The sequence below is a fragment of the Cuculus canorus genome, chromosome 10 (genome assembly GCF_017976375.1).
Source record: "Cuculus canorus isolate bCucCan1 chromosome 10, bCucCan1.pri, whole genome shotgun sequence".
NCBI lineage: Eukaryota > Metazoa > Chordata > Aves > Cuculiformes > Cuculidae > Cuculus > Cuculus canorus.
The window spans coordinates 22364420-22380038 of NC_071410.1; positions in this window are offsets into that span (position 1 = coordinate 22364420).

Consider the following 15619-nt stretch of genomic DNA (forward strand, 5'->3'; position numbering starts at 1 on the left):
CCTGAAGTCTCCAGGGAGCTGGTGGAAACATGAAAAGAGAGCAGCAGGCGCCTCTGACAGACATGGCCCCAACAACAGCGTTGTTTTTTTTCAGTATATTTTTTGGTTTTAATGCTTCTTATCAGTTTTCCAAGCATTGCACTGGGCTTCTAGCTCTGTATTATTTTGTGGTGCAGTGCTGTGCTGGGCATTGCCTGGGATTTGCTTGCTTGCTCACATGCAGTAAGAGTTAAATCCTGCCTGAAATGCTGAGAGCCCCAGGGGAGCACAGAAGCCTTACCTCTGGCTGCTATGTGATAAGAGTCAGGTCCCTTGCTCCCAGATGTCTTGTGCACTCCATCATACCCGTCTCAGAAGTGTTGTCACCAGGGCTGTGTGCTGGGCTGCTGCTGGAGCACCATGGGGTGCCAACAAGGGGCAGACCAGGGGCTGTTTAGAATCATAGAATCAATAATGTTGGAAAAGCCCTCTCAGCTCATCCAGTCCAACCGTCAGACCAACCCCACTGTGCCTGCTAAACCATGTCCCAAATTGAAAACGTGCAGACATGCAGGAAATTCTCTCTCCTGCATCATTCTGTCATTCCCTTTTGCCCTGCTCTTTGCAGATACTGGTGAAATTGAAAGGAGAGGAGGTGATGTTCCTGACCCATGGTTGCTCTGCTGCCCACAAGAAGGGCATGACAGGGACAGGCAGGCGAATGTGCCGTGATCGGTGTGGGCTTCTGATGCTGCTTGCTTGATGCTTTCCTGAGTTGAATGGCTTCATTCACTCCAGCTCATACCCCTGTAGCCTTTTCCATAGGGGAAATAACCTGATCTCTCTCCTCAGCTATTTGCTCCCCATGTTCCTATTCATAGTCTCATAAATAAGACTCTCACATCATCTCGTGCCTCCCCACTGCGGAGGACACTCCTGCCTTTTGGAGCCCTAGTATCCCTCAGTGTCTTGTGCAGGTCCTTCTGCTGCTCTCGGCATTACAGACCTGAGTGGTTCCCAACACACTTTAAAGAGATCAATAATATTTACAGTGAATGATTTCCCTCATGTGGTTTGTAAAGATTAATTACACTGATGTTAACATGCTCTGTGTGAGCATTGTTGAAGGGCACCTACAGACTGAGTTACAGAATCATGGAATCATTAAGACTGGAAAAGACCTCTAAGCTCATCCAGTCCAGCCGTCAGTGCAACCCCACCGTGCCTGCTAAACCATGTCGTCAAGTGCTACGGCCAAATGCTTCTTGAACCCCTCCAGGGATGTCGACACCCCACTGCCCTGGGCAGCCTCTGCCAGGCCTTCACCACTCTGGCAGTAAGGACATTTTCCCTGATATTCAATCTAAACCTCCCCTAGTACAACTTGAGGCCATTTCCTCTCGTCCTATCCCTTGTTACTTGGGAGGAGAGCCCAGCACCCACCTCGCTCCAACCTCCTTTCCAGGAGCTGCAGAGAGTGATGAGGTCTCCTCTCAGCCCTCTTTACTCCAGGCTAAACAGCCCCAGGTCCCTCAGCCGCTTCTCATAAGACTTGTGCTCCAGACCCTTCCCCAGCCTCATTGCCTTTCTCTGGACACGATAAGGATAGTTTAAGTGTGTGAATTGCATCTCTCCTGATGAAGTTTCCAGCTGGACAGAACATCCCCCTCGCCTGGCAGTGCATTGTGCCTCTTCCACATTATGATTTTGCCCAAGAACTCTTGGTGGTGAGAACCTTGGCTGTTTCAGCCCAAACACTTGCTGTGCACTGGTTCCACTGCCCTGGCTGGTGTTATAGTTTGGACTGCCCCATTGCTGCCCCATGTCCCTGGACCCCCACAGCAGAGACCTCTCCTCTACAGGTATCCCCTCGCCTGTTTGCAATCAGTGGGAGTCTGTGATTGCATCTGCAGAGATGGTCCACGTTGGTCTTCCTGAAGATCAAGTTTGACCCCAACTTGATCTGCTTTTGTCTCTGTCTTGGTCACCCCTGCAGGAGAGCACCTCCCTTCTTTCACAGAACCTCATCAGTGTCTTTTTCCTGTCTATCCAAAGCTTTCACTGTGGGGCCTCTCTTTTGTTCCTGCTTCCACCATCTGCTCTGTCCTTTTGCCATTGCATCTTCACACCAGAGAGCTGAAAGCAGACTCAGGGCTTCTGGCTCCCAGCTATCTCCCTGGCACAATCAGGGTTTCTCTTATCACAGTGCTGGTCCCAGTGCTTTGGATGCAGCCCAGGACACAGTTGGTTTCTGGGCTGTGAGTACACATTGCTGGCACATACTGAGCTTTTCATCCCCCAGCACCCCAAGTCCTTCTCCTCAGCGCTGTTCCCAATACTGTCATCCCCCAGCCTGCGTTTGTGCTTGGGATTGCCCCGACCCAGGTGTAGGACCTTGCCCTTAGACTTGTTGAACCTCATGAGGTTCTCACAGACCCACCTCCCCAGCCTGTCCAGGTCCCTCTGGATGGCATCCCTCCCCTCCAGTGTGTCTTGCCTTGAATGACTTCGTTGCTGTTGACAGTCTCTCGTGCCTTGGCGTCAGAGTGGTGGTTTAGAAACACTGGTGTGTGGGTGGCGCTGATGGCTTGTGTCTAATGCTTTCCACCAAGGAAACTTCAAACACTTTCCAGACACTCCTGATTTCACCTTGGACTTTGCTCCCATTTTACAACAGCACAACCTGGACCACCAACCATGACCCTGCCAGTCATTTTGGTGCACAGAAGCTGGGCATGGTGAGAAGCTTCCTGGGGGAGCAGGTCTGGTGCTGATGAGCTCCTGATGATCTTCTCCAGCAGCTCTGCCTGGGAATGGCAAACACTCCTACCCCTCTGCCAGCTCACCTAGAACATCTTCTGACCTTCCTGAAGGACCTGATGTCTCCTTTGCTCTGCTGGTGGATTTTCTGATCTCCCCAGGTACCTTTATGCCAGCAGCAGTGTGAGACATCCAGAGCAAAGCAACAGGAAGATGAAGCCAAGCAGAGGCAGAAGTAGACTTTGTCCCTGGGCAGGCAGATCCTCATGCAATCATGGAGAGGGAACAACTGTAAGGAGCAGAACTGGGAGGAAGAGGAAACCAGGCTGAGGACTTGGGCGGAAAAGGTAGTCATGGAGCTGCCAGACTCCTCCTCAGTTTTAATCATCGGCAGCTGCAAAGATGAAATTACAGGCAGGAAACCTGGGGTCTGCATCCAGACCATCACAACCAGCAGGGAGGGGGGGATACAACAGCGTAAAGCCAAGGCTGGCAGCAGTGCAGGAACTCTCCAAGCATCCCAGAGAAAGATTTATAGCTAAATTTTACTGCATAATTCTCACATGTGGATGAAGGTTTCTATAAAAGCCAGGCACAATCCTGCTGGCAGGTATTACGGGTGCAGAGTTCAAGGCACATAAAAAGCAGATGTGCACAGGCGGGGCTGCGGTGGAGAAGGGCTCTCAGCAATACTTGGTAATTTTCCTCTGGTGACAAGAGCTCTCCCAAAACATTGAAATGTCTTTATAGGGGTTTCTGCCCAATCTGCAAGGTTGTAAGAGGAAATTACTTTAAGCTGAGAAAATCACAGACAAGCTGGGAAGTCAAGACTAATTTTGTTTGGGACCAGCACAAAAGAGATTGAAAATGAAATGCTGTTTTAGGTCTAGATGTTTGCTTGAATGCCTGTGTCCCTCTCTGGAAAGTAGGCTTCTTCCAGTTGCCTTCTCCAAGGAAGGTAAGATGACCCCACCACAAGTGTTACAATGAGGTGACTGTCTTTCAGGGACACCATACTCACGCATGCCACAACAGTACCTTTCCATCACAGATGGTTTCATAAAAAAACACCCACTGCAGGACTTATGGGAGCAAAATCTCCTTTCTACTTAGGGGTCTGTTTGTAGTATCCCAATGACAAGGTCTTCCCTTCTCTGCAGAGCAGAGTAACAGGGACCTGCTGAGGTGGCCCTATGCAACTTAGAGACACAGCTCCCTCTCCCAGTACTGTTCTCATCCACCCTCTGCCTGGGGCTTTATGCTCCCCTCTTATGGTCACATTTTGCCCCTGACTGTGATCCATTGACTTGCTCTGAGGTTCTCAGAAGAAAAACGATAAGTGAAAAGCCAACAGCATGCTGGGATGCATCCCAAGCAGTGGGACCAGCAGGGTGAGGGAGGGGATTCTGCTCCTCTGCTCCACTCTGGTGAGACCCCACCTGAAGCCCTTCATCCAGTTCTGGAGTCCTGAGCACAGGAAGGACATGGAGCTGTTGGAGCAAGTCCAGAGGAGGCCATGGAGATGATGCAAGGGGTGGAGCACTTGGTCTACAAAGACAGGCTGAGAGAGTTGGGGTTGTTCAGCCTGGAGAAGAGAAGGCTGTGGGGAGACCAGAGAGCAGCTTCCAGTGCTGAAAGGGGCTCCAGAAAGGCTGGGGAGGGGCTCTGGATCAGGGAGGGCAGGAAGAGGACGAGGGGGAATGGTTTTGAACTGAAAGAGGGGAGACAGAATGAGGTCTTAGGAAGAAATGTTTTTCTGTGAGGGTGGGGAGGCACTGGCCCAGGTTGCAGTGGTGGCTGTCCCATCCCTGGAGGGGTTCAAGGCCAGGTTGGATGGGGCTTGGAGCCCCTGATCCAGTGGGGAATGTCCCTGCCCATGGCAGGGGGTGGGACTGGATGGGCTTTGAGGTCCCTTCCAACCCAAACCATTCTATGATAGAGGCAGAATTTGCTGGATTAAAAGAGAATAAGAGGTGTTCTCATCAGCTCAAAAACCCTAGCTTGTTTCCTTTCGATTACACAAACTTGTTTCAGTAAGGTGAAGACACTTCACTCCATGAGGAGTGAAGCTTGACAAAACCTGCCAATCAGCTGGGTTAGGTATTACCATATGTTTGTCTTAATGGTGCATTAAGCCATGTGTTCATTGTGTGTACATACCAAAATATATGAAACTTCGCGGTTAACTGCAACATAAAACTTCAAGTAAAGTGAGTGGAACAATAAGGTCCAAAGAAATTGATTTGATGTTGTGTGTTGGAAGCCATGTTTAGCAGATCCAGAGCAGGAATGTCAGAAGACTGTCTTGGATTCTCATCCTTCTCAGTGGGTTTCTGCAAGATGTTTTAATTTTCCGTGCCTTCCTGCCTCTCCAATGAAAAATTCTTGCTGAAAAGCTCTTGGCAGGTTTTTCTGAGGACCAAAGAGCTGCTCAATAAATGCTTTCTCATCCACTGAGCCAGTTGCATTTAATTACACAGGAGCTGCAGCATGTGGCTGTTCCTGCGTGTTAAACAGTGAGTACGTCCCACTGCACCTTCTCATTGTAATTTGCTTTTTTTTCCCCTTTCCTGGGGGTAATATATAAACACTGTGAAATTACAGAGCATTAATGACTAAAATAATGAGACTTAACTAGGAGCCAGGATCTTCGTTGTTCCTCTGCAATGTGTCTGCAGGGCCCAAGGCTCTTTCACCTGCAGAGATAGGAAGGGGAATCCTGAGGACCCGGCATAACCAATGTCCTCAGGGGAAGCTTTGGGATGATGCTCCAAGCCTGAGCACCAGCAGTGCCTCCACAATGCACCAGTGCATCACGCTCTGGTGATGCTTGTTTGATGGGGAAATGGTTAGATCAGAGAATAGCAGGAATTAGAGGTGACAACAAAACCATAGAACCATGGAATGCTTTGGGATGGAAGGGTCATCCAATCCAACCTCCTGCAGGAGCAGGGGCATCTTTAACCAGATCAGGTTGCTCCGAGTCCCATCCCACTGGACCTTGAATGTTTCAAGGAATGGGGTCTCCTCTGCCTCCCTGAGCAACCTGGGCCAGTGCCTCACCACCCTCATTATCAAAAACATCTTCCTTCTATCCTAAATCTCCCTTCCCTTAGTTTAAACTCAATCTCCCTTGTCCTGTCACAACAGGCCTTGCTAAAATCTCTGTCGCCAGCTCTCCATAGAAACAGATAAAAGTATTGGCCTTGGTCTGGTGAGGCGAGTCCTGGGAGATCTAAGCTGTTTATCTCTAATAAGAGAGCTTGGAAAAAGCATTAAAAACATGGCTTAATTTCCCTGCAGTGTTTAGGCTCTGCGCTGCCTGTAACTAATGATGGTTAATTATAGGCTATAGTAAGTTTTCCTTATGTAGTCAAAGTCCCATTGGGTTTCCAGGGTGTTAATATAATAGAAACTAAGTGATTTAGTCTCTTCCAAGCAGAAGATAATATCTCTTTTTCCTCTCTACTTATGAGACCCATCCATCCTTCCTGAAGGCAGGCTGCCTGCAGTGTTGTGCGTCTTGTTCCTACCGGTGCTTCCCCCTCCTGCATGCAAGGAGCCCACAGCTGGCATCAAACCCGAGGGAAACTTCTCACAAGGGAAGGGAAAGAAACTTCTGTTCTGTTTTCACCTCCTTGGCCCGCTTTGACAAACCAGGATCTCCACTGAGCTCTTCTGCCTCGCAGCAGAATGGTTTGGGTTGGAAGGGATCTTAAAGCCCACCTCTGCCATGGGCAGGGACACCTCCACTGGATCAGGGACACCTCCCACTGGATCAGGGGCTCCAAGCCCCATCCAACCTGGCCTTGAACACCTCCAGGGATGGGGCAGTCACCACTGCTCTGGGCAACCTGGGCCAGGGCCTCCCCACCCTCACAGAAAAACATTCCTCCCTAAGATCTCATTTCAATCTCCCCTCTTTCAGCATAAAACCATTCCTCCTCGTCCTCTCCCTGCACTCCCTGATCAAGAGCTCCTCCCCAGCTTTCCTGGAGCCCCTTTCAGGACCGGAAGCTGCTCTCCTCAGAGCCTTCTCCAGGCTGAACAACCAGAACTCTTTCAGCCCTCCTGAAGACTCTCTTACGGATTCAGCAGCCTCTTTGCCTGCCCACATCACCCACCAGTGGGTCAAATCTGGTCTGTTCCTTTTAGTACAAGATTCTTCTCTGACTGATTTACAGTTTGCAGGAAGTTCATTGAACCCAATTTTAACCTCCGCATGCCTGGCAAATAGACATACACCGTATTAATTGCAGCAGAGGGAAACCCAAGTTTATTTGACATAACTCAGGCTGTAACACTCATTTAGTAGAACATGAGGATCATTATATCAATTGAATCACTGCATGCGTTAAACCAAAGCAGGCCTCATTTCTCTTTGCTGGCTGCACAATGAGCTGTTTTGATCAGAGTCTGTTTTTGAAATGAAAATAAGCAGTTTCAAGTTTCTTTATAGAATCACAGAACGGTTTTGGTTGGAAGGGACCTCAAAGCCCATCCAGTTCCACTCCCTGCCATGGGCAGGGACACCTCCCACTGGATCAGGGGCTCCAAGCCCCATCCAACCTGGCCTGGAACACCTCCAGGGATGGGGCATCCATGATTCCTGACTCTTTGGAGTGGGAAAAAGATCTGGGAAGCTGCTGGCATGAATTCACTTATGGCACAGCCATACAAGTGAATGCAACCACACTTGCCCATCATCGTTCCCTGGCTGGTCTTGGCAGCTTGTGTTTTACCAGTCTCCGTGGGTATTTACATACTGTTTGTTTATACCCTCAGACTACTGGAATAGACAGGAGGTCATTGATGTGCTGTTTAGCTCTGCATCCTCGTAATAAATACCATTTATTACATATTCAGGGTGTGTGAGGTCTATTGGGAAGCCTGAGAAAACTCTCAGGTGTGATTGCTGGGAAAAAGGGTTGAAGAAATGCCTGAATTTCTGAGACAGCCTGGAAAGCTCTGCAGTGCTATCGTAAAGCCAGGTAGCTGACTGTAACATTTCCTGAAGGGCATTCCCAAGACTGCCATCCTAAATTGAACCTGATCCTTACTTGTGAATCTCTCCATCACCTGCAAGCAAGTTGGTCATGCAGCTCAATTCCATTCCCAAAGCTAGGAGGCCACCGCTGCCTGGGGCTGATGGCACCCTGCCCAGGAAAGGCATCTCAAGGAAGTGTCTGAGGTGAATAGAACCTTGGAAACTAGAAATAGCTCTCCCTAAGATCCATCCCCAGTCTTGTACTGATATGGGTTGACTTTCCTGCTGGCAGCAGGAGCTTTCTGATGCCTGAAGGAAGTGGCAGAGTGAGTTCATAAGCAATGAAGATATCCTTGCAAGATAACAGCACAGGAGAACACAGGCACTTGAGTCAGATTAAAGGTCATAGAATCACAGACTGTTCTGAATTGGAAGGGACCCACAAGAACCATCGAGTCCAACTCCTGTCCCTGCACAGGACAACACCAACATTCACATCGTGGGGCTGAGGACTTTGGCCAAAGGCTTGTAGATCATTGCCAGTCTCGGTGCCGTGACTGCTTCCCTGGGGGCACCACCCTCTGGGGGAAAAACCTTTTTCTAATGTCCAACCTAACCCTCTCGTGGCCCATCTTCCTGCCACCCCCTTGGGTCCTATATCAAGGTGTCTAATGTTGACCTTTAGAGTCAGATATTCATACAGGGGGGTTTCTTTGAAAGTTACTTATTCTGCCATTGCATCCATGTACATGCCTTTGTTTCCCCCTCTGGATCTGCTCCTGGCTTTACTGCTGGTTTAAAATAAAAATATAATCCATTTACAATCCTCCCTTAGGGCCATTAAGTGCTCAGCGGAGGGAAGCTGTTATCTCTGCCTGGCTGGCAGAGGATTCAGAGCTGTGTAAGGCTTTAACCCCTCCGTGGCTGTGTGGGCAGGAATGTCCCACTACCCAGAGCGCTGGGGATGGGAGAGGCTGCATGTGCCTGGATTTGCCTTTCCTTTCAGCCAAGAGCTGTGAGACCTTGGGGTCCTCTCCTGTCCTGTCTCCCAGGCTTTGACCCATCACTGCCATGAGCTGAGGGGTTGTAAATCTGCAATGGCCTTGGGGCGAATGCCGTGAGGGCTGCTTGTCTTCCAGCACCAGGGAGGTCTGGTCCCTGCATGGCCAAGAAAGCAGCAGAGAAGCAGGCTTCATTGCACTGGACATATCTCCTGCTATAAAACCAGGGCTGCTACAGGGAGCAGAGAACCCATCCCATGCAGGCTGGGGGTGTCTTGGCCTGAGACAGCAAAGTCGGTGGCTGAGCTCAAGGCTCAGAGCTCCTCCTGCCCAGCGTGGCTTGGGCCAATAAGCATAAACTTGATGGAGACAGCAATAACCCATACCTTTTGTTCCTGTGCTCAGGGAATGCTCCCTGGGCTGCTGTGTGCAGAAACACATCCTACAAGGCTACTGCTGCAAATTAAATGTTTCTCCTGCATGGGAAAAAAAAAAATAATATTACTGTTTGCTCCAGATTGGGAAGAAATGTCAAAATTTTCCATTTTCCTGCATATAAAAATTTTGCTCAGTACAAATACTATGCAACCAAATGTGACAACCACTTATTTCACCGTTGTGTGCCTAGAAGATATCTCAATTCCTTTGACTCGGAATCAGCGGCAGGAGGCATGAGTTACTGGAACATTTTGGAGCGTCTCTGAATCCATAGGTAGTGCCAGAGAAAATCAGCTGAGGCTGCGCCTGCCTGCTTGAAAAGCAAAATCCCCTCTGGCTTTCCTGGAGGGATTTCAGCCTGAAAGGAGGATTTTGCCAACCTGCCTCGAGGGACACGGTGCTAAGATCGTTGTTGTCTTCTTTGCTGGACAATTCCCAATAGCTATTATTTGGGTCATGCTCACCAGTTGTTAAATTATTCTGTCTCAAGTAGCTGATGCTATTTGTGACATGTCCTGGTAATTAATTGGTATTTAATTAATTACAGGATAATGACATTCAGTTGAGGGATGCTTGTGGAACAGTGTCACTGAGTAATTAACGGCTTCCTGCTGCTCAAGCGAAGCTGAGGCATTTATGGAAAATAAATAGAGGAGAAGCTGAGATGTTTATTCCCTTGGCAGGAGACAACGTTGTGTCCCAGTCATCTCCAATTCTCCTGCAGCGTCACCAAGACAGGGTGAGCGCTCATGGCTGCAGGCGAGAAGAAATAGTGTGACCTTGCAGCAGTTGGGCACCCACTGACATGCTTTCAGCTGGGAGCAAACAGTGATGTGCAATTGCTGGCAAGGAGGAGAACTGCACTAACAGTGAGAACCTGATGTTTCCAGCATCACACAGAAGGTCAATATCAGAAACAAGACCTCGTTTCTCGACCCTGTGCCCAGGGCTCTGCTCAGGGATAGTCAGGCTCTGCCTCCAGTGTGAGTAAACTTGGATTTGCTTGGACTGATGTCAGCGACCAAAGGATCTTTATTCTGGGTTGCATCCCAAGCAGTGGGACCAGCACAACAAGGGAGGGGATTCTGCCCCTCTGCTCCACTCTGGTGAGACCCCACCTGAAGCCCCTCTGGAGGGGCTCTGGATCAGGGAGTGATTCTAATCTGGAATAAATGGGCCTTGTGTCCTATTGACTTTGGAGGAGTACCCAATAAAAATACGAATTTCCTGGGACATGAAGATAAACGACAATGAATTCCCCAAATCAAACAGAACAGAGCACCATTTTGAATAAAGAAGGACAAATATTGAAGGATAAACAGGAGTGAGTCACTTTACCAGCTGTTCATGGCTGGCTAGAAACTCGCTGTGATGTGAGTGAGCCTTGTGTGTGATGGCTATAAATATTTCAGGCAACTCTGACAGGATTCAGATGGTTTGAATTCCTCTGATGCCTCTATGAGGGGCCAGCCTGATGTGGGGACTCCTGCTGCTACTAGAGAGCAGAGGACCTTCCAAAAAGGGAGATAACCACATCTGTCAGTACTATTTATAGAATCCCAGAGTGGTTTGGGTTTGAAAGGACATTAAAGCCCATCCAGTTCCACCCCCTGCCATGGGCAGGGACACCTCCCACTGGATCAGGGTGATCAAAGCCCCATCCAACCTGGCCTTGAACACCTCCAGGGATGGGGCAGCCACCACTGCTCTGGGCAACCTGGGCCAGGGCCTCCCCACCCTCACAGAAAAACATTTCTTCCCAAGATATCATCTCAATCTCCCCTCTTGCAGCTGAAAACCATCCCCCCTCATCTTCCCCCTGCACTCCCTGATCCAGAGCCCCTCCCCAGCTTTCCTGGAGCCCCTTTCAGCACTGGAAGCTGCTCTAAGGTCTCCCCGCAGCCTTCTCTTCTCCAGGCTGAACAACCCCAACTCTCTCAGCCTGTCCTTGTACAGGAGGTGCTCCAGCCCTTGGATCATCTCCGTGACCTCCTCTGGACTCACTCCAACAGCTCCATGTCCTTCCTGTGCTGAGGACTCCAGAGCTGGGTGCAGGGCTCCATGTGGGTCTCACCAGAGCAGAGCAGAGGGGCAGAATCCCCTCCCTCCCTGCTGGTCCCACTGCTTGGGATGCAGCCCAGGACGTGGTTGGTCGCTGTGCTACATTCGCTCATTGCCAGCTCATATTGAATTCCTGGTATTCCTGGTTTCCCTAGCCATCCTTTCTAACCCATGCTGCTTAGCTTTGATCTCCTCCTCTGGGAATGAGTTTATTTCTAGGCAGAATGGGAGAATGATCTCTGGGCACTGAAGCCCTCTTGGCTGTGGTGAAGAAAAACAGCTCAATGCGACCCCTTCCAAGCAGATATGCTCCAGGTTTCCTCCTGCACCACCATGAACACAGCTGAGCTTTCCCAGCAGCTGAGCAGCAGGCATTAATGATGCAGGAGGCTCTCCTCCCCCTGCCACACAAATGCAAAAAGCACATCTTGGCAAGGATATTTGTGTGGCCAGTGTTATCTTATGCTTTTCATTCCTAATCCCACCAGACCCAGGAGAAAAAGGTATTACAGGCTAGGAAAGAATAATAATGCACAGTAATTGAAGTGGTGCTGCTATAGGCACCTATATCTTCCTTATTTACCACCGACCCTTAACTGAGAAATCCACATTGAAGCATTTCTGATGTTGTTTTGGGGCTCAAGCTTCTGCCTTTCCAGCACATAATGGATGGAATAACTAGGAGTTTGACCACAGCTCAGGGCAGCCAGTGTGTAGAGGTGTCTTCCCATTAATTAGCCCCCCTGATCTGGTGGGAGGTGGCCCTGCCTGTGGCAGGGGATTTGGAACTGGATGGGCTTCAGGGTCCCTTCCAACCCAAAACATTCTGTGATTCTAATTTGTGCCCAGCTTGGTCCATTCTTGGGGCCACAGAGAGGATCAAACCTGGGCTGGAGTGCCCAGTGCCTGCATGGACTCTCCTTCAATGTTATTCAATGAGATGTGACATGAGACATCAGCAAAGACTGCAGTGCTTTTGTTCCTGGCAGCTTGTAATAGATTTTCCCCAAAAAGCCCTCAGCTTTTTTTTTGCTCCAAGATCACACTTCCAGCTGAGAACTGCAAAACAGTTAAAAGGCTGGGGAGGGGGCATATAACTGGCCTTTCATTGTTTGATTGCCTTGTGTCTTCTCTGAAGGAATTTGCTTGCAGGATCTAATTGTTTAGGCCAAGAACATAATGATGCTTTTAGTAATTAACTGTTCCTTACACTTTACACTGGCTCGTTGAATGCCTTGAATGTTTGTTATTTGCCGGTGTTCCCATATAACCAATTTTTCCTTCCTAATTCCTTCTCTTCTCATAGTTCAGTTTTGCTTGGATAGAATTAGCACGATATAGAAAATACAGAAAGCTCTTGCTTGCTGGCACCTCCATCCCTAGGGCAGACTTAAATTGTGACAGATCAAAGTGCACATCAGGGGCAGCTTTCCCAGGGAATGGGTGAGGATGCTGAGCTAAACAGCACATTGATGACCTTTTTCCCAGTGGTCTTATGCAACAGGACCAGGATGAAAGAAAACTCCTGTGTGGAGGAAGGTCAAGGAAATTTCCATGGTGAAGTTATAGTCTAGGAACCACTCACGGATAGAGAGCAACCCTGCAGAGATTGATTTGTTGAATGTCCTTCTCTAAGGAGGACATTCATTAGAGTGAATGTCCTCTGATGAATGGTCAATGCAAAGCTCAACCTGAGCTGGCAATGCGTGCTTGCAGCCCAGAAACCAACCGTGGATTCTGCCCCTCTGCTTCACTCTGGTGAGACCCCACCTGGAGCCCTGCATCCAGTCCTGGAGTCCTCAGCACAGGAAGGACATGGAGCTGTTGGAGAAGATGACGTGAGAGCTGGAGCATGTCCCGTACGAGGACAGTCTGAGAGAGTTAGGGTTGTTCGGCCTGGAGAATAGAAGGTTCCACGAAGACCTTAGAGCAGCTTCCAGTGCTGGAAGAGGCTCCAGGAAAGGCGGAGAGGGGCTCTTGATAAGGGAGGGCAGGAGCAGGGCGAGGGCAATGGTTTTGAGCTGCAAGAACAGAGACTGAGATGAGATCTCAGGCAGAAGTGTTTTTCTGTGAGGGTGGGGAGGCCCTGGCCCAGGTTGCCCAGAGTGGTGGCTGCCCCATCCCTGGAAGGGTTCCAGGCCAGGTTGGATGGGGCTTGGAGCCCCTGATCCAGTGGGAGGTGTCCCTGCCTATGGCAGGGGGTGGAACTGGGTGGGCTTTAATGTTCTTTCCAACCCAAACCATTCCATGATTCTGTGATTCTATGAACCATCCATATTAACAATTTCTTTGTTATTCTGAGTGTGTCAGGAACACGGGTGTTTCTGAGTACCTCTGTGTATCAATGCCAATGTGTGAGAGATGTACCTGTCTGATCCCTCAGAACTCCACATCAATTGTCTATCTTTGCAGAAGAACCCTGTTTTTTCCTGGTGTTGATGTACAGGATGGACATGATGGGGTTCATACAGCTTCCTGAGATCTTTGGGATGGAAGTTAACATGAAAATGTAAAGTCTAATTACAGCTTCAGTATGTTCCCGTTTCTAATTAATTGAAGTTTAAGTTAAAAACAGAGAGTGTTATATAAAACAGAGGCTGAAAGCCCTGGACTACTCGCTTACACAATACCCTGGGCAATGACTGATCTCTGGAGATGCTTAACTAGGGGCGAAAACGCTCCAGGTGTGACTTTCGAAAGCACAGAGAACAAAATGGTTTGGAAGCAGCTCCTTCTGCTGTGACTCACTGTTCACCCCAATGAGCATCCTTATGCCAGGCTGGATTTTATCCCATGCTTCATCTTTGGGAAGGAGCTCTCCAGACATCCCATCTCACTTTGTGCAGGAAGCAGAGAACTCCCAGGTCGGTACCTGGTCACCACTGGAGGTCCCAAAATTCTTAAAAAACCCAATTCCCCTGAAAGGCAAATCCCACCTCAGGGCTGAGGACACAACCTTTCCCTGTCAGCAGCTGTAGCAGTGCAGGTGGCTCCTCATTGCCATTGCTGGTGTGCTGCAGCCTGACAAACCACTCCCCAGCTCATCTCCAAATGTTGGCTGGCACCCAGTCTAAGAGCAGTTAATTTGTCTTTCGTGTGTCTGCAGAACTGGTTGACTCTAAGATGGGTAAATTCTTTCACTGCCTTACATTAGCAATCAGAGGAGCAACCTGCAGGCATGACGGGTGTCATCAAAGAGCACCAGGAAGGATGTAGAAGGACCTCCAAGGCTTTCTGCCAGAAGTAAGCCTCCTCTTCCTTCCCAAACGTCAGTCTGCCTCTGCCACCAAGGTTTTGGAGCAGGGCTGGCACTTCTTGTAGCTGGAGGCTGATCAAAGCATACGGAAGAGCCTGGCTTCAGGGTGTCTTTGGGTGAGAGAAGTTATGATCCCTAGAGTACAAATCCTGGGGAAAGCAGACTGAGGTGGGGCTACCTTCAATCCCCAGCTCAGCTGCAGAGATGCTTGGCAGCTGGTTTTAGCACCAGCAATGTCTTCTGCAGCTCTCTCTCTACTGAAGTGCCTCTAGTGCAGCTGTAGACAGGCTCCAGATCTGATGGCCTCTGGCTCAGCCCCCTCTCATGACACTTTGGCTCTTCCAAGCTCTGTGTCTGTCTGTCTCCTGGAAACTGAAGGTCATGAGTGGGGCATGATGTGGACTCCCTGCCTTTATGGAGCCTTTTGCTGGCTTCCAGTTCTGCCCCGGCTTATCTCATGCTGCTCCAGCTCTCCATGTTCTTGTAAACACTTTCTTAGTGTAGCTGTATATAAGAGGAAAAAGAACGTGGATGTGAATGTGGATGTGACCTTCCCTCTCTGAGGGGCCAAGCAGTTTTGCGCTTCTGGCAAGACTTCTGTGAGGTTTTTGTTTCATTCATTTTCATTTAATCTGAAAAAAACCCTTATTTGCCACCTGAGTAGCTGCTTCAAGATCACAGTCAGAGCACAAGGCAGTTTCTCTGTGACGTGCAGGGATTCCCCTGATTCGCCTCAGGAACCGTGGCCAGGAGCTGGGGGTGAAGGAAGTTACTGTCAGCAGAGCAATGGGATTCTGTGACCTGATGAGGGACAAGGCAAGTGGTGGGGTGCAGGGTGGGGTGGGGTTGTATCATGGGACTCCCAAAGGTAACAGGGAACAGACTGGTGTGTGTGGTCACAGATTGAGTCAGCCAAGGTCCGTACTCTGCTACTCACCTTCCTTGGTTCTCCCAGGACTCTGAAAAGCATTATTTATGGTTGCTGGGACCAAAGCTGCCACTATCACAGCCCCAACCAAGTCTTCTCCATCACCCGCATCACCCGCTGTGCATCACCCGCTTGGCTCATCCAGCACCCCTATCGTGCAGTTATTCATGGAAATCACCACAAATCTTTGGGCCCATTTGTATCCTGAT